Genomic DNA, 24,379 nt, shown 5'->3' with positions numbered 1-24,379 from the left:
TTCTGAAACATGGACAACCCTATTTTTTTTTTTTGGACCTGACATCAAAAAGATTTGAATCCTTAGGTTGGGGGACTTGCAACGTAATTAAGAGTTCTCTCCTGAACTGCACCTTCACTTCTATTATCCATCCATCTCTCTTTAATACTGAATATTTTTATTTGACTTTTACCATGTTTTGTAAGTGCAATTTTGTTTTTTTGGCAAATGAATTACCACTTGTATTTATTTTTACTACAAATTCCATAATTAAACCACGGTTAGTGCCATACCATAGGCTATATTAATTTTCCTAAGGGTTGTGTTTTTGTATCCACTAGCTCCCCCTAAACCTATGATAAAATATGATGATTTGTCTGCTAACTTACTACTGTAACATTACAAAAGATAATAATGATGTCGTTTATACAGTATTTTGAGTGATTGTGAGCAATGTGCTGCTGCTGCTTGACTAAGTAAACAAAGACATAACTACATTAGCATATTTACAGATGAAACTGACCTGCACCTGAAACCCTGAACAGAAGTGTCGCTTCTCTGCTCCAGCTGTGCGCTTACACAGTTCACTCCGGTCTCTCTCTCTCGCATTGATTACTCGGAGTCTGATCCAAACCGTTCGGCGGAGGCGCAGAGAGCGCGCGAGCCCAACCATTGTCAGTCACGACTAACCGATTCATGATTTATTAGATATTTAATTATCGAATGGCGGATTCGAAAATAATCGCTTTAGTATATTCGGCCTGCAATTATACAATAACAATATTAAAGTAGAAGGCCAAATCGTCTGCCAGGCCACCGGGAATAGTCCCGGTTCTCCTGATGTCCAGTCAGCGCCTGATTTCCACAGACACGCAGAACGTGCAGGATTCATTTTCAGTCTTTTTGCGGCTTAATATTCACAGACATCAGTCCATATCGGGTTTTGATTCAAGTGTACTGACCTACTTTTGATTTATTCGTCCAAAATGTGGCATATTCCGTCCGCGTTATAGGCTGAATTACATTTTTATGACTGGATTCTACGAATGTGTTTTCCGCGTCTCGGAGATTATGGGCCATATGTCTTAGTGCAATTTGGGAAAGAAATAAGCTGTACGTGGATGTGTGTAAATATTCAAATGTAATCCTCTTTGTAATCATTACAGTTTTCATAAGTAACTGTAATTTAATTACTCATTTTTTCTTAGTAACTGTAACTGATTACTGTTACATTTATTTTGTAATTAAATTACGTAACGCCGTTACATGTAACTAGTTACTCCCCAACACTGCCTATAAGGCCCTTAATTGTTTAGCTCCTGCCTACCTAACTAGCCTTCTACCACGCCACAATCCATCACGTTCCCTAAGGTAACAAAATGCTGGACTTTTGGTAGTACCTAGGATAGCAACGTCCACTAAAGAAGGTAGAGCTTTTTCACATTTGGCTTCCAAACTCTGAAATAGCCTTCCTGGGTTAAACTAATTAATTTTACTTGGTTGGAACAGCAGCTATGCTAATTATGTCTCTATTTGTTTCTCTGTTTTGCCACAGGATTTACATCCCGTGGTAACTAGGATTTACGCAAGCTCCAGTCTAGATCCAGAACACCGGAGAAGAGATGATGTCACCCCTCAGAGGACCCCAGATGATGCTAACCCTTAAACAACATACAGAACTACCTAAGTGTGATTGTATTATATAACAATTGTTGTTCATAGTGTTCATTGTCTGTTTGATTACGTCTTTAATATATTTTTTCTGTATAATTTTGCCATATGCACATAAAATGACTGCCACCACTGATAAGCTACTACTAAAATCTGAAAGATTTTGAACTTCCAGGGGCGCGGCCTGCTGCTTATTTGTGGTATTTGTTTGTTTGTGGATCTAAGTTGTTATTTTATTCGTTTTTAATTTTGGTTTCTTAAATTGGGAGCAGTATGAATGTGTATATGATCTGCATGGCCTTGGCGCTAGTTGGATTGGTGCTGGTGGGCGAAGCCTTTGAAGATCAACTGGTTTCTATGGTGTCGAGTCGGACTTATTCAAGAGACTTCTTGTTATTGTTACGATATGTTAATCATTCCGTCGATTTAGAGATTCCAACAAGTGGATGTTTTCGTAAAAGAAGGATATCAAGAATTAAGAAGCGAGGGTCAAGAGGAGGAATTCGCAACAGATTGCGGATGCGAGGAAGCCGTCACCCCCTTCCAGTGATCACACTGTCTAATGTGAGATCTCTTAATAACAAGATGGATGAGGTCTTGCTCGAGTTAAACATGAAGAGGAATTTAGGAGCAGTAATCTCATCTGTTTTACGGAAACATGGTTAAATGAAGATCATAGTGTGGATATCGAGGGATTTACCACTATACGAGCCGACAGAGACAAGGTAAAATCACGGAAATCTGTTGGCGGGGGTCTCTGCATGTATGTTGGTCATCACAGTATACTATAATTGAATAGACTTGTACCCCGGACTATGAGACTTTGGTTGTATCTTTTAGACCATTTTATCTGCCGAGGGAATTTGGTCGAATAACCATATTCCTAGTATATGTACCAGGTCCTAATAATAACAAGGCAGCGGAGCATATTGCAGAGTGCTTTACTAGGATCTTAACAAAGTCGGCAGATCAACCAGTCTTCATACTAGGGGATTTCAATACACTTTCATTAACAGAGACTCTTCCACACTTGCAACAATATATTAATTGTCCAACATGTTTCTCACGCACACTGGATTTGTGTTATGGCAACATTGACGACGCATAAAAAGCAGTACGTCGATCACCGATTGGCAGATCGGATCACAATGTTATCCATCTACTGCCAAAATACAGACAACTTGTTAGAAGGGATAAACCAGTGGAAAAGAGAATTCAGGTTTGGAGTAAGGACAAAGAAGACATGTTAAAGGACTGTTTTTGCACTACAAACTGGGATGTCTTTTTTGATTCATGCAGAGACCCTCACAAACTAACTGACTGTATTACCTTGTATATTTAATTTTGCGAAGAAACAGTTATTGACACTAAAATGGTTAAAATCTACTCGAATAATAAGCCATGGCTCTCTAAAGATTTTAGGAAACTCCTTAATGAAAAGAATTGGGCATTTCGTGAAAATAATCATTAGGGGTTTAAAATTAAAAGGAAGGAACTGAAAGCTATGATACAGAAAGCAAAAATTGATTTCAAACATAAGTTAAAGGATCAGTTAGCGAATCAAGATGTAAGGAGTGCTTGGCAAGGCTTGAATACGATGATGGGGCATGACTCAAGAAATGTAAATAATGATATCACTATAGGGAAGGATGATTTAAAATGGGTTAATGATTTAAATTTGTTTTATTGAAGATATGATGCAGCCGACAACTGGAATAAGATTGAAGAAATAAGTGATAAGATTCCAGTGGGGCTGCCCATTCGGTTGACAGGGGACCAAATTAGAAGGTCCCTTAAATGCATTAAGCCCTATAAAGCGCCGGGTCCAGATGGCCTTAAGGGCAGAGTGTTAAAGATATGTATAAATGAACTAACTGACCCCCTAACAAAAGTATTTCAGGTTTTATTAGACTTACAGACGATACCAAGTATGTGGAAGTTATCATTTATACTACCCCTTCCGAACTTTCGTCCTGTGGCGTTAACCTCAATACTAGCTAAATGCATGGAAAGAGTAGTTAGTTATCATCTAAAACCATACATATCAGAACAATTAGATGTACTGCAGTTTGCATATAAATCGCAAAGAGGAACAGAGGACGCAACGCTCACTTTGGTTGATACAATTGCTAGCCATTTACAACAAGCAAAGGCTTATGTGCATGTTCTTTTTATAGATTACACCTCTGCCTTTAATACCATGCAGATACATTTACTCTTGGAACGTCTCCTGGTTCTAGGTGTGAATGGGGGAATAGTTCATTGGATAAAGAATTTTTTAACAAATCGACCACAGCGAGTTTGTGCTCGGGGGTTCAAATCAGATATTATATCCTTAAACACGGGGGCACCCCAAGGATGCATCCTGTCACCCCTTTTATTTTCTGTTTATACAAGTGGTATAAGAGTGCAGCATGAGAATTACAAACTATATAAATATGCAGATGATATAGCACTTGTGGCACTTTTATGGAAAGACTGTGTACATCTTGAGTACGAGGAGTAGGTTTTGAAACTAGAAAAATTGTGTGAAGAAAGTTCTTTATTGATAAATGTAAGTAAAACAAAAGAGTTGATTTTAAATCATTCAGAGCCTCTAACAGAAATAATGTTATGTGATCAAACTGTTGAAATTGTGAATACTTTTAAGTATTTAGGAATCATGATAGACTGTAAATTGAACTTCTCTGATAATGTGGCTCTTATTTGTAAGAAAGCAAATCAAAGGCTATTCTTGCTAAGGAAACTGAAAGAATTTTGTGTGAGCAAAGCTGTGTTGCAAAGAGTTTATACAGGTTTAATTAAGAGTGTTTTAGGGTATAATATAACTGTGTGGTTACTTCTGTGAATAAAGTTAAATTAGACAGAATTATAAGAGTAGCTGGGAAAATTATAGGTTTAAAGCTAGAAGCTAGAAACCTAGGAGTTGTGATGGATCATCAGTTAAGCTTCACAGACCACATTGCTACAACTACCCGGTCCTGCAGGTTTGCCTTATACAACATTAGGAAGATTAGACCCTTCCTGTCAGAGCAAGCAACCCAACTTCTTGTCCAAGCTCTTGTTCTCTCCAGACTGGACTATTGTAATGCTCTCCTGGCGGGCCTTCCTGCATGTACTGTCAAGCCTCTGCAATTGATCCAGAATGCAGCAGCGAGGGTTGTCTTCAATGAGCCAAAAAAAGCTCCCGTTACTCCTCTCCTCATCAGGTTACACTGGCTACCAGTAGCTGCTCGCATCAAATTCAAGGTACTGATGCTAGCCTACAAGACGACCACTGGCACGGCGCCAACTTACCTAAACTCATTGGTTAAATCTTATGTGCCCTCCAGAAGTTTGCGCTCTGCAAGTGAACGACGCCTTGTGGTACCATCCCAAAGAAGTTCAAAATCACTCTCACGGACCTTTTCCTGGACTGTGCCCAGCTGGTGGAATGACCTCCCAATCTCAATTCGTACAGCTGAGTCTTTACTCATTTTCAAGAAACATCTAAAGACTCATCTTTTTCGCCTGCACTTAACCAACTAACTATAGCACTTTTCCTTTTCTTGTCTTTTAATTTTATAAAAAATAAAAATAAAAAAAAACCTATGCGTTCTATACTAGACTAACTGAGACTTGCCATGGCCCTTGTATGCTGTTGTTGTTCTCTTGTTGACCTGACTGCTTCTATTGTTCTCATTTGTAAGTCGTTTTGGATAAAAGCGTCTGCTAAATGATTGAATGTAAATGTAAATGTAAAGCAAAAGTCAGTCGCTCATTAATACAAAATTGCTGTTCAGAGAAAAGCTTTGATTATAACGAGAGACATAACACACCCCTTGAATCATGTTTTTGAATTATTACCATCACGTCGTCGTTATAGAACACCAAAAGCAATGAAAGCAATATATAAACAAACCTTCGTACCAAATGCAATAAGTCTTTTGAATAAGAGGTAGGAATGTTTATTTTAATTTTGTTATTGTGGATGTTGTGTTTGGCTAGATGTATTCATTCAATGTTGTGTATTGTTAATTGTTTTGTGATTGTATTGTGAGACCAAAGATCAATTTTCAGCTTAGGCTGAACAATAAAGTACTACTAACTAACTAACTAACTAACTAATCTTAAAAAGGCGCTATACAAATAAACTTGAATTGAACTGAAATCTTGAATTGAATAGTTGTTGTCCTTAGTTGGAGTAGGTGTTGCGTTATTTTCAAACACAATAGAGTATTCACCTTTTAGCATTCCTTACTGGACATTTGAAAGTGTTCTGAAGCATACTAGAAAATAAATAAATAAATATTATTATTAATAATAATAATAATAATAATAATAATAATATCATGTTGCAGAAATGTAGCCATAGGCCCATTATTCCAATGAGCCTGAGTTGCCTCTGTCAAGATTCAGAAAGTAAACTAATAATAAGGGCTGTGAATCTTTGGGTAGACAGTGATTCGATTCGATCCACGACTCATAGGTTTTCAATTCGATTAAAAAACGATTCAATTCGATTCGATTCACAATTAAATTTGATTTGTTTCAATTATAACAACTTGATTCTGCATTCTTTAAGTTCATTCACAGGATTGTTTAAATGCTTCCTCTAAATTATTTAAATGCCTAGTCAGGGGGCATATTACACAGCAGCCTTTATGGTTACAGAACCATAGGGTGGGGGGGGGGGGCATTTTGTCCATTGTTAAATGCTAATTTAATGATGCTATGGCATGACATGGCATATGTAGAAATTTATGTAAGCCAAGATGTAAAAAAAACAACAACAACATTTTGTCACACCAGTGGCATCATTTCAGAAGTGACAGAAATGTCAAATACAATAACTGTAAGTATGTATAAATGTATGATTTATTTATTTATTTTTTATAGTTAATTATTTTCTTATCTTTTACTTAGAATTTGCTATAAGAAATCAAATGCACTGTTGGACAATAATCAATCATAATCTATAATTTTCATTTATATAGCACAAATGAAAAAACAAAAAACAAAAAACAAAACAGAAGTTGACCACAGTGCTTTGCAGAATATTGCAGATTGCAGATAAAAAGAATTATTGTTCCAGAGCCTAGGTCCAACAAACGTCAAATACACAATCCCCTCTTGACTTCAGTCATGTTCAAGGCTGAGCTAGAGAGTAAATGTTTGCAGACCGCAGGCACCTGACTGATGTGTTCAGATTTAAAAGTTCAAACAGGTACGAGGGTGCAAGACCATTAAGAGATTTAAAAACAAACATCAATATTTTAAAATCAACTCTATGATGAACCGGCAACCAATTTAGAGACATAAAAATAGGAGTAATATGTTGGTGTGACGGAGCAATGCCAGGTCTCATACACAAGGGGTTTCGACTACGGCACCCATGGGAATTTCACCCCGGGAAATATGAATGATACCTAAGAATTTAGGTCACACAGGTTCGACTCTCTTAAGGAAGTGGGCGGGAACGTAGGTATCATGAAGAAATACAAAACTTTATTAATACAAAATCCTATTTAAAAAACAGTGTGTGAGATTCACATTAAAATAATCTCCATTGCACCGGGATGATGATGTCTGATGATGACTCGTTAGTGCATGGCTGACATCGGCTTCAAGACAAACAAAAACAACAAGTGACATACAACAATTCACATCACTATTAGTTACACAACTGAAAAGAAAAGTAATACAACCTTACAGGGCCGGGGTTCAACATGGAGAAGAGGTCACAAAACTAGTAAATCAAAAGCACACTTGCACACACACACACCACCGTGCACTCAACTCACGCAACCAAACCGCTTCAAAAGTGTGACACCCCCGTAGGGGGAGCACCACCACCACCACCACAAGAGACCCGTCACCCGTGGGACCCCGGCGACTGAAAGAAAGAAAAAAACAAACAGACAAACTTCAGCACAGTTACAATAAATCACAATTTGATTACATCACTGATCACAAAAACAGGGCGAAAATAAAATCATATCAAGTCACAAACCATATACAGATGTTGGTACAATAGAAAAAGAAAAACAGAAAAAAAAGTTAACTTAAATCAGACCAGCTTAAAAGGAGCAACCGCGGGGTTGCCTTCTCCTTATTTCACAACGTAGTGAACGTCGACTCCAAAATACACTAAACTATAATTTAGAGAAACCAGACAGCGACAAGCCTCCTGCTTAATTGGACGATACGGCGCTCTCGCCGTATGGCAACGGAGAAGCAACCGGGACTGCAACTATAACAGAAACAAATCGCTCACGAGCGGGAGAGAGAATCCTGAGACAAATCCACACAGAAAAACAATTACCAAATGCATACATCACCTGCTAAAATTCTCAGCATGTAACTATGTGCATAACACTTACTGAAAAAGTGGAGATAAGGTCCATTATCCCTTTACCGGCACAAATATACGATATTCACATAACTGCCGTTCAGCTGAGATACAGGGAACACTGCACACAACGTGAAACATCAACTAATCCCCAATCCCCACCAAGCTAACCAATATGCTTTCAATAAACGGTCCGCACATACCTGGGAGGTTAGTAGTCTTAACATCCACTCAACACAAGCCGAGGGAACCAGGGAGGGGAAAAGACAGGCTAGAATGCGCCATGAATCATTACTGTCACACAGCAAACAACAAAACTTGCTACATGCTAATGAAACATACCTGTGTCCACTGTAAACAACGGAAAGAGAGGAGGAGCCGGACGTGACGCATCCCAGGCCATAACCAACCAGCTCTTAAATAGTGGATCCTCCCTGCTGATTGGTACTCACAACCGTCAATCACCACCGCTCGTCCTATTCATTCGGTTACATTGGCATTTGATGACTCCCATTAAAAATCTGGCTGCAGCATTTTGCCCCATTTAAAGCCTTGTAATAGAGGACTGGGAAATTCCAGCATAAAAAAAAGAATTACAATAGTCCAATCGAAATAAAACTAAAGCATGTGTGACTCTTTTAAGATCTCTGGGGGACAGAAAAGGCTTTACTCTAGACAGAAATTTCAGAAGGCTGTCAGACTAGACACCATGCTCAATTTTAGCCTGGTGACTCTACCGCCCCATTTTCCTCTCCTCCTACGCCATTTCCTCCAGGTGAGCACAAACGGCACACGGCGCAACCTCACATGTAGAGTTGTCAGGAAAGGAGGAGGTGGAGAGCTGTGGTACACAGCCAACACATCTTTGATGCTGCATACATCCTTTGTCTTCTGATGTTAAGGAGCATCTGGCGGTCATATACAAATGGTTTTATTTATTAATAAAAAGACAAATATGGCTAAGGACAAACGAAGAGACAGACAGCAAGTCATTGACACCTGCGCCATTTCTCATCATGTTTCCCTAATGGCAATTTTATGATTGTTTTATATTCTACAAACAATTATTTAAATTTCTGCACAGAATAAGGTAGAAAATATACTTTATAGTTTCTGTACTGTAATAAATGATGTCAATTAGCACTGCGTCATTCATAAATTTTATTTATTGAGTTTTTTGTCTTAACGTTTCATCAGTTCATTCTGCTTTTTATTCAGCTTAGCTGCAGATATAGCTTGGCACGTCTATGAGTGAAAGATCACTTCTCTTTCACTTAAATTTCCTCTCCATTGGCTAATGATGATTCTGAAAGAAAACGCAACTGATGTCTGTTTCTACAGCAACAAAAGCTACTTTCGTTACTTTCTTTTACTTATCTGATTATCATATAATCTTATTTCAAGGTTGTTGTTAATTCTGTGGTTATTTTAACAGTTTCCTTCGTACATTTGATTCAACAACATTGTTAAAGAGATCACACATAAGCTACTCAAAAAAGTGTCTGTAGTGAGACGAATAGAGAGTGAGCGCAATCCTGTGACAGTAATAGGCGGTTAGTAGAGCTTGTGAAGGAGAGATGTGAGCCACGAACACTTTTCAAGGTCTCCATTCATTCGTGCTTGAAGTAATTTAATGTTTATATATTTTGAAAGCATTGAATCACTATAGAAATCGTGATTCATTCGATTCCCAGCATTTTAAATCAATAACTGTCCGAAATTGGTGTTTCACGATTCAAAAATCATGATTCAAGATCGATGCATATGCATTGTCAGGGTTTGTAATCGATGCATCGATAAAACAAGTGAATCGTTACAGCCCTACTAAACATAGAGTTTATCATTGACTAATCAGTAACACTTTAGTACTAGTTGCTTATTAGCATGCCTATTATTAACACATTTACTGTTTATTAGTAGGGGAGAGCAGGGCACAGCCTAGCACTTTTTGACTTTCTCAGTTTGTTAATCCACATTATTTTATTATTATTATTTTGTATTTATTTATTTATTTATTTCATTTATCCACAGTAATGTTCCGCAGTAATAATGCACATTTCACACTTGTCTAGAACAAATATGTCATATAATAGCATAGTTTAATAATAGCAGGGCACACTGTAACAGTGTTACGACGTTCCCCATCTGCACAACTGGAATTTAAAACTGGTTAGGGTATTCAGCTATTAGGTGAAGCTTTAAAAATAAATCTAAACTTGTAAATAACAGATTTGAGATTGAAATAATAGCAAATTTGTCTCATTTTAAATTAATACTAAAAACTGAGATCTGAAAAATCTTCATGAGCCAGTGTTTTTTTTTATTTTATTAATTTTGACTTTTTTTTTCTCTATATAGTTCTTTATACCTTAAAATAAAGTGTGAACAGCTAATTATATATGATTCACAATATTATTATTTGTTTAAAGATTGCATATTAGGACATGTTCAGGCTATTGAGAATATAACATTTTATCTTAAAATGATTTGAAAATGAAGTTCAAGCACATCACTAATGCATGATGTGATGTTGCAACATAATTTGCATAAAGATAGCTTATTTTACACATAATAACATGCATAGCAACCACTATGATGACTTTTTGTGAACGCATATGTGGCTTTATTTTTTCATGGAAGAGACATCACTTCTGACAACTTCAGTCACAATTAATTCACAGGTTGTTTTTTTTTTTCTCCATAAATTTGAATGCTGACTAAAGCTGTCATTATACTTATATCAATACTTATATCTCCTTTTGTGTTCCACAGAAGAAGAAGAAGAGGAGGAGGAGGAGGAGGAGGAGAACATTATCATCAGTGTTCAGGATTTTGTGCATATATTTGTATTTTTACTTTTTTTATTTAATTTTTTTTTTAAATTTAATTCTGCAGTGTATCCCAGATTAGATGTGGCAGTAATTGGAAGCATTCAGTGCATCCAAGCTCTCTGAATGACTGCTATTTAGAGGCTGCTAATCCTGTTTTTCAGGCGGTGCTCAGCGCTGTGAGTAGTAGGCTATGTATGTGAGAAAAATGCAGCAAATTGGCTGGTCCTAATTCAGTGCTGCAGTGTGTTTTGTGACCCATAGATCAGTGTACCGGCCATTATTAAACACTCACCTGCTTTTGTCAGGTCTGTTTTATGTTGTGGACAGCACTTCACCCAAAAAGTCACAATCACCCAGAACGCACTACAGTAACTGAGTTATAAATCAGTAACTAATAAGATTCCATTTTAGTGCCTTAGAAGGCATCCACCATTATTAAATGCAACTAGTTAAATTAAGAATTAACTATATATATATATATATATATATATATATATATATATATATATAGAGAGAGAGAGAGAGAGAGAGAGAGAGAAACTTTTTAAAAAATGTACTTAAGTGTGATAAGAAAAGTCATGAAAATGTGCTTTATTTAAGTACACTTAAAATCTTTAATTAATATATTATCTGCTGGCATTATTATTATTATTATTATTACTATTATTATTATTTATTTATTTATTTTTATTATTTGAAGTACAAAGTTAGCTTAGAACTGATATCAAGATATTTTAACACGGTACTGATATGCAAATCCCCCTTTTCCTACAAGCACTGAATCAGGGTCACCCCAGCACTGGTGATTTCTGATTCCTGTCTGTAAATTCAATAAAAGCAAGTGCCCATGCAGCTCACAGCCATTAAAACTCCCACTGTCTGTGGAAAAGTGTTATGGTGCAGTAAAGGAGAAAATGGCACAAATACCTAATTCAGATTTTACCCTGAAGACAATCCTTTCAGCAAATAGCTCCTAAAATAACAAAATAATGTGTGACTGTTGAGAAAAGCATGGAACAAATGCAAAGTCAATATATAGTGCATAAATGGGCCATTTGAATGATGGGGAATGGGAGAAACTAGAATATTTTTGTAATGTAGGTACTGCCTTCCAAATAAAGCCTATAGTAAATCAAAAGTCATCACTTGGTATTTACAACATAAAAAGAGGTTTGAAGATAGTGGTGCAGCTTTTGTTCTACACCACATTTGTGCATTGACTGGACCAACCTAAAATACATTTTGAGTGTACGTAACAAAATTTCTGAGTTCAATCACAACTAATTGTATTGCTAAAAATACATTTTTGAGAATATGGTATTTCCCCAAGTAGACAGAAGCTGTACTAGCATAACTGAAATTAGCTTCCAGAGTAAACTGAAAACAATATTTAAAGGTGTAGTGTGTATTTTCTGTGCCACTTCACACTTCATCAAACAGAAAAATAATGACAGTTTTCAAACAGATTACCCAAACATTATCTGTCTTCCATTGGCTGAACAAACAGATAGCATTTTAACACCCCTAAAATTGCATACATCCAATTTAAAGAGACTAGCATTAACTATAAACATTAGATGCTGATAAGTTAAGTGAAAATGTCATTTTTGGCCACTTTTTGTGGAATTTTAATAAGTCTGTTTGTGCAGTACAGAGACAAAGGTGCATTTGATTAAGATGTGGCAAATTTCTCATTAAAGATAAAGGCAAAGATACATTTGGCAGTGTTTACAGAATGTTAGGTAACGCTTTAGATTACAACCCACAACGTACTGCTCAAGTAAACAAAATTTACAGCATAACTTTTTAATAATTATAGTGTACCTATTCAGTACCTCCATGTAGGTATAAAATAATATGCAAAATTTGGGGAATAAAGTGGTAATAATCTGTAATTTATTTTAATTATTTCTACTGTAAGTACAGTATTTTGAAACTAAAGGGTATCTGTTATTACATGGTATGCGTGACCTGACATCAATCTCATATTTGCAAGCAATTTAGCAAAAACATGCACTGTGTACTTTATTATAGCCTACACATATAAAACACGCTGTAATTGTTTCAATCCAAACACTCAGTTGAGACTGTTGGATTAGGAAGATGGCTTGATTTGACCCAATTTGGGTTGATTACAGTAATAATTAAACCAACAGTGCTGAGTTATGAATTTGGAGGACGTGAAAGAGAGGATGCTGCAAGTCACCCGAGTTCAAAATGTGAACGGTACTGTGTGCTACGAAATTCATGAATGCGGTGCTTAAAACAGGAACGTGTTGAAAGTAGGAGAAAATGAATCAAAGTGCAAACGATGAAGAACTTTGAAACTGTCTGGAGTGTGTTCCTTTAAAGATGGACCAGTGAATGTGGTCAGTGCGAACTGGAAACAGCTGGAATTCAAAGCTTGAGGTGATCGAGTTGGTGTTTGCAGTGCTCATGACAGGAATATGTGTCAAAAATAGGGGTTGAATGTCTTTTGATTTTTTAAAGTCGAATTTTATGTGATGAAAGTTGAGTCGAAGTTGACTAGTCGCCTATAACGTCATTAATGAACAAATAAGTCTTTACACCTTGTACAGTGCACAACTATGGCATATGACACAGCACTGCCCACATGGCTATTGATGCTCGTTCTAAATCAGATACAGATAAAGTAGCACAGTAAAGATTACATTCAGGGGCGGACTGGGACCAAAAAGTGGCCCTGGACTTTCTGGCCCACAGCAGCCCACCACATCATAACGCATCCGCCCCTGTTTTGATGTCATTTATTAATTTAATATTTAAGTATACAGTTTGGGGATTTTAAACAATGGGGCAACTGATCCTCCATTGAAAAAAAAAAATGCATGCAGCAGCTGTTCATTTAGCAACTCCTAGTGAGCGATACATGCTCATTATGACACAAACATTCTCCTTAAGCTCACACTTTGCATTCATTTAACAGATTCATATGAATCATGCATGAAATAGAAGTTTATAAACTCAAACGATAGTTTTTGTGCTTTACAGATGAACTTGAAGTCTTTATTCATTCGAGATGTTCAATAATAGATCATCTTTGACTCGGTAACACAAGTTCATGATCCGATTCGTGAACAGATTATTCTTTTGAGTCAATCTTTTAAAATAATAATTTATTTTGTTGGACGAAACAAATGTGGAAACCAATGGTTCACAAACTGGATCCAAAATATATCACCGCCCTGCACGACGGGCTATCTCGAATAGTGATGTAAAATTCCTAACTTGATTCGCGTTGTTCTCTCACTTGAAGGGGTGAAACGGATCGTAGTTAATCGTTTGCACTTTAAACCTTGCTGATTCAAGTGTTTTAAACAATTTGCGTGCATTTGGAGCTTGCACGCACTTGTTCAAAGCACGCACTGAGAGCAGCATTTCAGACAATGGACGTACACAGAATTAATTCTTTCGTGTATCGTAATGAACACAATAATCTGAATGAACACATACACACAAATTATCTCAAAATAATTGTCTGTGCAAGTAATCTTGTAAACACAGTCGGTTTTGTTTTAAGTGAACGTATACAGTGGCCTGCTACTCAGAGAAATTCGCTGTACCTGATAAATATGTCTCTCTCTCTCTCTGTAAATTAGATGATGTGAAAGTGGGTGTTTTTCAAGATACGCAATGGAGTAGACCAAACTAAACAGGAAAGGAGGGAAAAACACTCATGAAAATAAAACACACTCCTTGTCGGCCGCGGCCTCGCAATCGACTTGTTCATCCAGTTGTGTAGAAAATCGATGTTGCAATATGATTTCTGTTATTTAAAATATATATTTGTGTACCGAAAAGTCGGTAACTAAAAAGTCCCGTTGCTCCAGATGGCCAGTCCGCCCCTGATTACATTTATATGAATGCATTAGTGAGAGCGATTGTGCGTGTATATTATTTCTACATGGCAGCGTCTCTCTAGTAATTATCCGGTAGGACTCGGGACACAGATGTAAAGGTGAGTTCAGAACTGTGTTTATTTAAATAAGGTTTCAAGTGCTCAGTGTTTTCAGTCCCTTAGTCCACGGTGAAGCTTCAATCTTCTAGTGCAGGCTTGTATGGAATTCACATGGAGCGGGCAATCACACAGGGGAGTTTGATTGGAACACAGATGTCAAAGCCACAGTCAAGGATTACTCATTAAAGTTCTCTTCCTTCTTATAAGCCAAAGACAGTACCAGTGCTGGGTAATCACAGGAGACTACAGCGACCATCGAATCACTTGACGTTGCACGGTGATCCACGGTCCTGGGAACAGCAGAACAAGAACACAGATTAGCGTAACACTAAGACAAGTATACGTTACGGCTGGCTTGTAGGCGCTTGGAGACAAATTTGAGGAGGTCGTTCCTGTTGGAGGCTTGACGGGGAACAGAGGTATGGGTGAGTGCTTTTATAGTGTCCTTGATTGGTTCTGTGATGCGTGGCAGGTGTGGCTGGTTAGTAACCAGGTGACTGTGAGCGTTGGTAATTGGTGGGGACCAGGCTTGCAAGATCCCTGACACTAATAATGATGCTGTGGGATTTAGATATCAATAAATATATGCTTGAACTTTTTAGTTTCTAAGCTATTTTATTTAGAAATCACAGAACAGCGTTGACAGTATATTTCCGCGCTGAATGATCATGTTTGCGAGTGATCTGCACGTGACATACGAGCTACTGTCTATAGTTTATGTGTGTGTGTGTGTGTGTGTGTGTGTGTGTGTTTGTTACAGTGCAGCAGCGCATTAGATTAGAACAGTAATTTATTTACCTGAACAATAAGCTGTTTAGAATGTACATTCTCCCGTGCATTCTCCCGTTACTGCATTCTTGATTATATCGTGCATGCAGTAATATAATTACATATGTCTTGTGGACACTTCGGAGTATACATTTATTTGTCATTTTAACTGTTTGGAAACTGTATGTTTGCGTAATTGTGGAAGTCCTTCAAAGATTTATTATCCTGTTGCGCCCTCTATAGGACCAGCGACTAGTCGACATCAAGCTTAAAGCGTCATGGCAGAGCATTGAAGTCGACTAGTCGATTAGTCGGTGCAACCCCTAGTAAAAAATACAAGAATACTAATGGAAGCGAAGAGGAGGAAAATGTTAAAAAAATTACTGGAAAGTGTTCTTTTAAAACTGGAGGGTTTTGTCCTAGTATGTTCTCACAACATTGAGCAGTGGCTGATGAGTGGTAAGACTGGGAACTGTGAACTAGTCAAAATGGTGCTTGAGGATGTGGATCAAAAAAGGTCAAATCAAACAAGGAAAAATAATGTCAGTTTGCTATAATACAAAGTTTAATCTTAACTTTCAGTGTTTACCTTTTGTTTATTGGAGTCAGGGATGGATTAACCCACAGGCCTACCGGACATTACCACTACCCAGGGCATTAGACCAGAGGGGGGCCTAGCCGAAATACTGCTCCTCCAAGAACCTGATTTCACCCGTGGCCCCTCTGGATTTTAAGCAGAGTGGATTTTGAATGCAGCTTCCAAAAGACCAAAAATGGGTGAATAATATATATATATATATATATATATATATATATATATATATATACCGTATTTTCCGGACTATTCATAGTTTGGCTGTTTCTGCGACTTATAGTTGGGTGCGACTTATTTATCAAAAATTAATTTGACATGAACTAAGAGAAATGAACCAAGAGTGCCCCTGTAGTCTACACTGAAAACAGAGAGCGCCCTCTCGCGGCTGTAAACAGTAATGTTTTCTCTTGTTTCTTGGTTCTAAATAAATGCGACTTACACTCCAGTGCGACTTGTATGTGTTTTTTTTCCTCGTCATGACGTATTTTTGGACTGATGCGACTTATACTCAGGTGCGACTTATAGTCCGAAAAATACGGTGTGTGTATGTATATATATATATATATATATATATATATATGAGAGAAAGAGAGAGAGAGAGAGAGCGAGAGAGATCTGTGTACGTAAGATATTCATTTCACAGTATAAACAGCTTCAGTGATTATAATGGGAGTTGTTGAGAGTGCTTGAACTCTGTCTAGACTGAAGTTAATATTTGATAATGTAAATATTCTTTGCTCTCTTTATGTAGCAATGAAAGTGTTATAATTAGTAACTCACAATCTTACAGTTTCTATTAAATTTACGTTAAGTACACTCTTTAAAAAAGCTGCTTTACAATGCCATAGAATAACCTTTTTGTCTAAATGGTTCCATAAAGAACCTTTAACATCTGAAGAACCTTTCTGTTTTCTTGTGGCAAAAGAGGGTTCTTCAGATTATAAAAAGGTAAGAAAGAGATGGTTCTTAAAAGGGTTAGTTCACCCAAAAATGAAAATTATATCATTAATGACTCACCCTCATGTCGTTCCAAACCCGTAAGACCTCCGTTCATCTTCGGAACACAGTTTAAGATATTTTAGATTTAGTCAGAGAGCTTTCTGTCCCTCCATTGAAAATGTATGTATGGTATACTGTCCATGTCCAGAAAGGTAATAAAAACATCATCAAAGTAGTCCAGGTGACATCAGAGGGTAAGTTAGAATTTGTTGAAGCATCGAAAATATATTTTGGTCCAAAAATAACAAAAATTACGGCTTTATTCACCATTGTCTTCTCTTCCGGGTCTGTTGTGAGTGCGACTGCTGTGACTGTTGATGTACGATGCTGCTGACGTGTTATCTTTGTTATTGGATGCACCAGATAACACGTCAGCAGCATCGTACGTCGACATTTTGAATAAATGTGAAGTCAAGGCAATTGGTCTGTAGCGACAAGGATCTGATGGGTCTTTTCCTGGTTTAAGAACGAGCACTATTATTGCTCGTTTCCATACTGAAGGAAGTTGTCCAGTATCCCAAATTTGGTTAAATAAATGTAATATTATTTCTAACTAGTTATGTGTCATATGTGCCAACATTTTATAACATACCCCATCTTTCCCTGGAGTAGTCTGTCGAGCACTGATTTATATTGAATCATAGTCTCCTGAGAATTATGTTTTTTGAGTTGCCTAAATGCTTTATTTCTTGCCTTTATAGCTTCTTTGCACTCTATTTTCCACCAGGGTACACTCTTGGAACTCTTGGAACTTGGAATCTAACTCCTGTGCTTTTAGGGATTGTTTCCTCAGCTGACTGAACAATTTCATCAACTAGTTTATTGTTAAAAACATTTATATCTCTCTGATTCTCTTTTCGTAGAGTCAAAAATCTTTTTCCACAAATTTCTGTAAAAGCTTCCCAATTTGCATTCTCCAGTTTCCATCTAAGATATCCCTTTTCCTTTTCAAAACAATATTTTTGTGCCAACTTTAGTCACTATTGGGTAATGGTCACTCCCTAAAGTAGTATCTTTGGACACACTCCATGTGCTGATCCCTGCTATTGAACGAGATATAAATGTCAGGTCAAGTACTGCTTCTCTATTATGAATGTTATTATATCTTGTTCCTTCTCCATTATTAATACATACTTAAAATTTATCATCAATAAATTATTTAATTAGTAGGCCATTTGCATCAGTATTATTACTCCCCCACAACGAATTATGTGAATTAAAATCCCCACACCATACTATGCTGTTTTGTTGAGGTCCCACTACATCTTCTAAAATGCTTTGATTCATTTTTTCACATGAATTATAATAATTAATATCTATGCAACCTCTTTTAGTCCATATCTTCTAATTTTGATTCTAAATTTGAATTTAACCTTATACTTCATACCATTTTGAATAAATGTTGCTACTCCTCCTCTTCTGTCAGGTTCTCTGTCTCTTCTAACTACATTATATCCCTTTATAATAAAATCTAATTGTGGTTTTAACCATGTCTCCTGTATACATATTACATTAGGTTTTTCTATTAAATCATCAATATACTTCTTAAACTCTTGACCATTCCCAATTTGGCTCCTTGCATTCCACTGTAAAATGATCGACACCATTAAGAAGATCCAGCCCATGTCTGAGAGGATTGTGTTTCTTGATTGAGGGTATCTCTAACTGTTTCCCAGGGCAACCCTTTTACATCTAAATACTTCTCTGCTGATTTGACAATTATTTTGATCCTTTCATTTCGGCTTTTTGTCTGTGCTGAGCAATTTATTATTTCTCCCATAAACAGTACAACACATTATTTTTCAATCAGAGACTCTTCTCTAAACTTATCACATCCTATTTCTTTGTATATAATTCCACTTTGCTTTGTCATTCTCGCATTTCCTGAAACCTTTTTTTGCTGCCTCTGCATAGCTGATTCCCTGAACCACCTTGACTCTTTGTACTTCAACCTGCCTCTCACTTACTTCACAGCCACGATATGCTGAGCTATGTTCCCCTCCACAATTAAATATTTCAGCTTTTTACCCTCATCACATTTGCCATACTCTTGTTCTCCACTACATTTACCACATCTTTGCTTTCCCTTGCACACCGCTGCAACATGTCCAAATCTCTGACATTTGAAACATCTAAGTGAAGGAGGTATGTATAGCCTCACACTGTAACAAATGTATCCAATATATATCTTCCCAGGGAGAGTTTCCTCATCAAAAGTGATCACAACCGAGGTGCTATCTCTTACACTTCCATTCCTATTTGTTTTTAGACGTTTGACTTCACTTATTTTTGCATTTGTTATATTTTCTTTCAGATATTCTACCGGTATGTTTACCGGAATTTCTGTGACAACCCCTTTTACGAATTTCTTGCCATTAGCCATAGAACATTCCACTCTCTTTCCATTTATCTTGTTCATTCTGATTACTTTCCCTTGCTGTTTTGCATCTTTACACATAATCAACAATGATAAATTTTCTCTCTCTGCCTGAACCTCTATCAAGAGATAGTAAGTTTGACTGACTAGTAAATTTGCTGCTCTGGATTTGGATTGTCAGTTCATTGTGGATTTGGACTGTGGAAGTGTTTTGGACATGGGGTTGGAAGAGGATAAAGGAAATTGGATTGTGTTGTCTCTGTTCTCTACTCATCTATTACTTCTCAGAATGTGGTGGAATCCTACAACTAGCTTGCAAGCCTCCAGACCTTCCTCTGATTTTTATACTCCCATCACAGACCCATTGCTTACTTCACTGTAGCCACTTTCTGGCCTGGAGAAGACTTGCCAGCATCCTGATAACATTAGTATTAAAGAAACAGAAAATAAACTTTCGAAGACCTGATTTACCCTGTAACTAAATGGAAGAAGGAGGTAACAAGCGAGAAAAGAGGAAGTATTACACTAGTTTTAATTGAATTGTTCAATGGCCAAATTAAATCCTCTACAATTTATTTATTTATTATTATTATTATTATTATTAGGTTTGATATAAAAACAACACAGTATACATCCACTGAAAGACTTTTTTTTTTCTGTGAACAGCTGGAAAGATGTAAGCTTGAATAGGTACCTAATAGGTAAAAAGTTACACTAGGGCCTTTCGCACCACTTTAGTTCTAACTAAATGTATAAAGTACTTGGAAGATTTTGTACACAAACACTTGTGGGGATGCTTCTGTCTCTGCAAATGAATTTCTGTGCTACAGTAGTTTCTTCCACAATGTACTGAAAAAAGTAAGTAAATCTTGTAAGCAGACATCTGTCTTTGAATAATGATTAATTAATTTACTTTTAATCTTCTAAAGCTATGATATACTTTAGAACACTTTGAATATAGTGTACTAATGAGTTGGATAATTTATATGGTGTTTTTAATATTAATACATTTAAGTATGTATGTATGTATGTATTTGTTTGCCGTTAAGAGCTGGAAAGCTGTGGTCACCATAACAGGAATATTCTTTCTGCTATTCTCCGTCTGTGGTTGTTGTTGTTTTTTTGTTTGTTTGTTTGTGTGTTTGTTTGTTTGTTTATGAACCACATTGCTAGAGAGTAATTGGTATTATGACTTCCATATAGAAAACTTCCTACCTAGTCTCATGGCCTAAATGTACCTGGGTGCACTTTTTAGAAAGACATCAAATATGTACCAATAAGCACATACTGTATCACTGCAGTTTCCAAAATAAATGAATGCTAGAGGTAGTAAAACTCAGACACCTTTTATTCCTTTTCACACAAGTTTACAGTTTTGTTTAAAAAAGCTTCATTTTCACACAATTACTTGAAGAATATCATGTCATGACTTTAAAACAATATTTATATGTTGGGAGATTTGAATACTGATGTTTTTGAACATTAGCATTGCACATTTCCAGCTTTATGTCTATGGGTTTTCAAAGGCGCTAGTTTTGTTCAGTAGCTCACAGAGCACAGAGATGTACTTGAGAGGTGAGGAGCTCTGATTTGAATCTTGTGTAACCATGGTTCAACAAAGAAGTTCAAATCTGCATATAAGGAAGTTAAAATGGCATGGTTTACATTTATGCATTTAGCAGATGCTTTTATCTAAAGCAACTTACAGTGCATTCAGGCTATACATTTATTTTTATTTTTATTACCAGAATGTGTGTGCCCTGGGAATTGAACCCACAACCTTTTGCACTGCTAACACAATGCTGTACCACCGACCCACAAGAGATACATGCATGGTTGCATCAATAAATTAGTTTTTATATCAGTTTTGCATTTGTTAACATAAGCGGGTAGGTTAAGGGTTGGGTTTGGCGTAGGGCATATTTCCAACACGATAGCGCATCAGTTTTTAGCAACAGTCTACAGATATTTGAATTCTTAACCACCGCAATATGTACCAGAAGCAACATAATAAAAACACCGCAATACATACCTATATCAAAATAATAAATACATGCCAGGGTTCACGAATGTAACCAATGTTTTAGCACCACTCAGTGGACATTTCTCTTTAAAACTGCGATAAAATGTGCAGTAAGGTACATACAAACGGTGTTGCACAAAAAGTGCACAGAGGTACGCATATTTATGAGGCCAGGTGGAAAACTTTAACAGTAACAATAGATGGGTCTAGCTCCTGTTAATCATGGTTGAAAGCACATCCTGCCACAATACGTCTGTACCAATGTAAAAAAAAAATGTGGGCTCATAATCTATTGAATGTGTTTTAGCGCCACTCACACATTTCACTTTGAAACTGCAGCGAAAAGTGAAATAAGGTACATAATATCAGTGTTGCAGAAGGGTTGTCACAAGCATGTTTTCCAAAGAGCCTTGGTTACATATAACAGTAGGTTAAAATTACCTACTATAGATTATCTACTACTTCCAGTGAGATTTTGAAGTGCTCACACAATACTCTTTACTATACCATAAAGCCACAAGAAAGGATTTGGGAATGGCAGAGAAGCAACGTAACTGCTGCTGGTATGTCACATGATAATGACAACATGCCAAATGTTGTACATCCAGATTATGTTCATACTACAGAGCATACATTTTAGCAGTTGTGAAGGGTATGTGATTTCATACACAGACAGGGAGAACATGCAAACTCCACACCTTTAAGCAAGAATCTTTTTGCTCTGCGCCTACAATCCTATCGAAAATAATTGTTTTCTTTACATAATATTAATTGTTGAGTAAACTATTCATTTAATGTACAATTTGAGAAAAAACAAGCAATATTGTTTACACACTTGGTGCCATATATTTACATGTTAATGGTTTTCTGATTGATAGATAATTGAACTGGATGATGTATAGGTTTGTTATCAGTATTATGTGTGGGGTATGTGTTTCTCAGTGGAGGCATGATTGCAGGCGTGATGGATTAAGCACCTCTCTGTGTGTTTATCCAGATAAGGCCAGCATTCTCGGACTCTTTATAGCACATCAGGTTGCATGTTATCTACCACAGTTTCACTCACACAGAACCGACACTAAGTGCCAGACTTGTTTCCAGTATTCCAGTGCTGGGGTGTCAGTGACAGCTTCTTTAATGCAGATAAGCTGCTGTCTGACTGAAACAGGAAGGATTGGCCTTGAAAAGAGGTAGGAAAGGGAGGTGGAAATAGCTGTAAGGGTGAGTGAGAATAGGAGGCAACATTCTTAATCAGCAAAGTCTGCTGGCACAAAAGCAGATGCTTTGAAGTGTTCACATGAGTGAGGATGAGATGCAGTGCTTTTCATCTTCATATTAAGCTGAATGCTATCTGATATGAGGGACTCTTTAATGTGTATATTATGGGAACTTTTTTTCCTCCAAGTAAACATATGGATCTTATAAAACTGTATATACTGTATTTACTGTATATGCTGAAACCAGTGATTGTGTCCAAGTGTACTAAATGGAGTTTATTAACAAGTCACCAGAATGTTTCACACATTTCTGTTTTAATCTAAATTGGCCAATTGTTTCCATAATGTTAAAGTTTTCTTTGATCATTAAACAATTCTTGCTTGGGGTAAATAATTGCATGGACTGTACACTATAGTATAAAAAATGTACAAAAGTGTCATTGAGGCATTTACCCTTTCAAAGGGTACTACTATATGCCCTTAAATTACTAATATGTTTCACTTAAGGGAAAATAAGATACAAAGGTTAACTTTTGTACCTTAGTGTACAGCGTTGTAACTTTCTTGACAGTAAAATCAATTATATTGTGAATTATTATTACATTTTAAAAGAAATGTAATGTATATTGTATTGTAATCCCATAATAGTGCAGAGGGAAGTGCAAAGTTCTGCAGCTGATCTACTGACAATGCACAGACTAAAAAACACAGACACATAGAGCACAAATTAGCATAGGATCACAAACAAGCAAGGCTGATTCGTAATAAAACATGCCTCACACAGCTCCGGGAGATGGATGAAGGCTTCCTGTAGTGAATCCATGTTTTTTTTGTAAGATAAATATCCATATTTCAAACGTAATATTTTTTTCTCAAACCTGCTGACTGTCAGAAGATGTTCAGGTGGATGACGTAGGACCTAGGTGTCATGTGCATGCCTCTGAGATATGCAGGAGCAAAGGAAACAAAGATTCCTTACTTTAGCAAAGGAAAATCAGTCGCCTCTTGTCTTATAAAAATCTAATCATTTTCCTTTACAAATCCTCGTTTTGTACTTCTAATTAATGACCAGAATTTTGTTTTGTTCTCACTCCGCATTCATCACTTATTACTCAATGGCAATGTCCTACATCATCCGCCAGAATGTCTTGCACGTCTGACAGTTTGAATTTTTTTTTTATAATTTATAATATATATATATATATATATATATATATATATATTAATAATTTGAAGAGCACATTAGTAATATGTGCCTATAGGCAGGTCCACAACATGTGTACACCTGGCTTATTACACACACAGGAACATGCAGCAGGACACAAACATGACAAATATATATATATATATATCATGGCTGGGCTGGCCATTGGGCATACTGGGCATTTGCCCGGTGGGCCGACATCTCATACTCATACTTTTCTTGATTGACACTGGGCTGGCCCAATCACAACTTTAAACGAGTGAGCGAGCGGCAGCAGTGTCAGTGTGTATCTGTAAAAAAAGATGGAGAAGAAACGCAAGGAATGTGCAGATAAATAGCGTGAAAAAATAGAACCAGGCCCTTAAAGCAGACACTGTAAACTGTGTCAAAATATATGTTTTCTGA

General features: G+C 36.7%; 1 long non-coding RNA gene across 1 annotated transcript in view; it reads left to right on the top strand.

Moving 5' to 3' along the window:
- The window catches only part of LOC132158034 (uncharacterized), a 93,516-nt gene extending 81,724 nt beyond the window's left edge, over window positions 1–11,792 (top strand). Inside the window, exon 6 of the long non-coding RNA XR_009437647.1 lies at window positions 11,783–11,792. This is a non-coding gene — a long non-coding RNA (uncharacterized LOC132158034). The remainder of the gene's footprint in view (window positions 1–11,782) is intronic.
- Window positions 11,793–24,379: the final 12,587 nt, after the last annotated feature.

This window comes from Carassius carassius, chromosome 15 (assembly GCF_963082965.1).
Source record: "Carassius carassius chromosome 15, fCarCar2.1, whole genome shotgun sequence".
NCBI classification, from domain to species: domain Eukaryota; kingdom Metazoa; phylum Chordata; class Actinopteri; order Cypriniformes; family Cyprinidae; genus Carassius; species Carassius carassius.
This window is presented reverse-complemented; position numbering and strand designations above follow the sequence as displayed.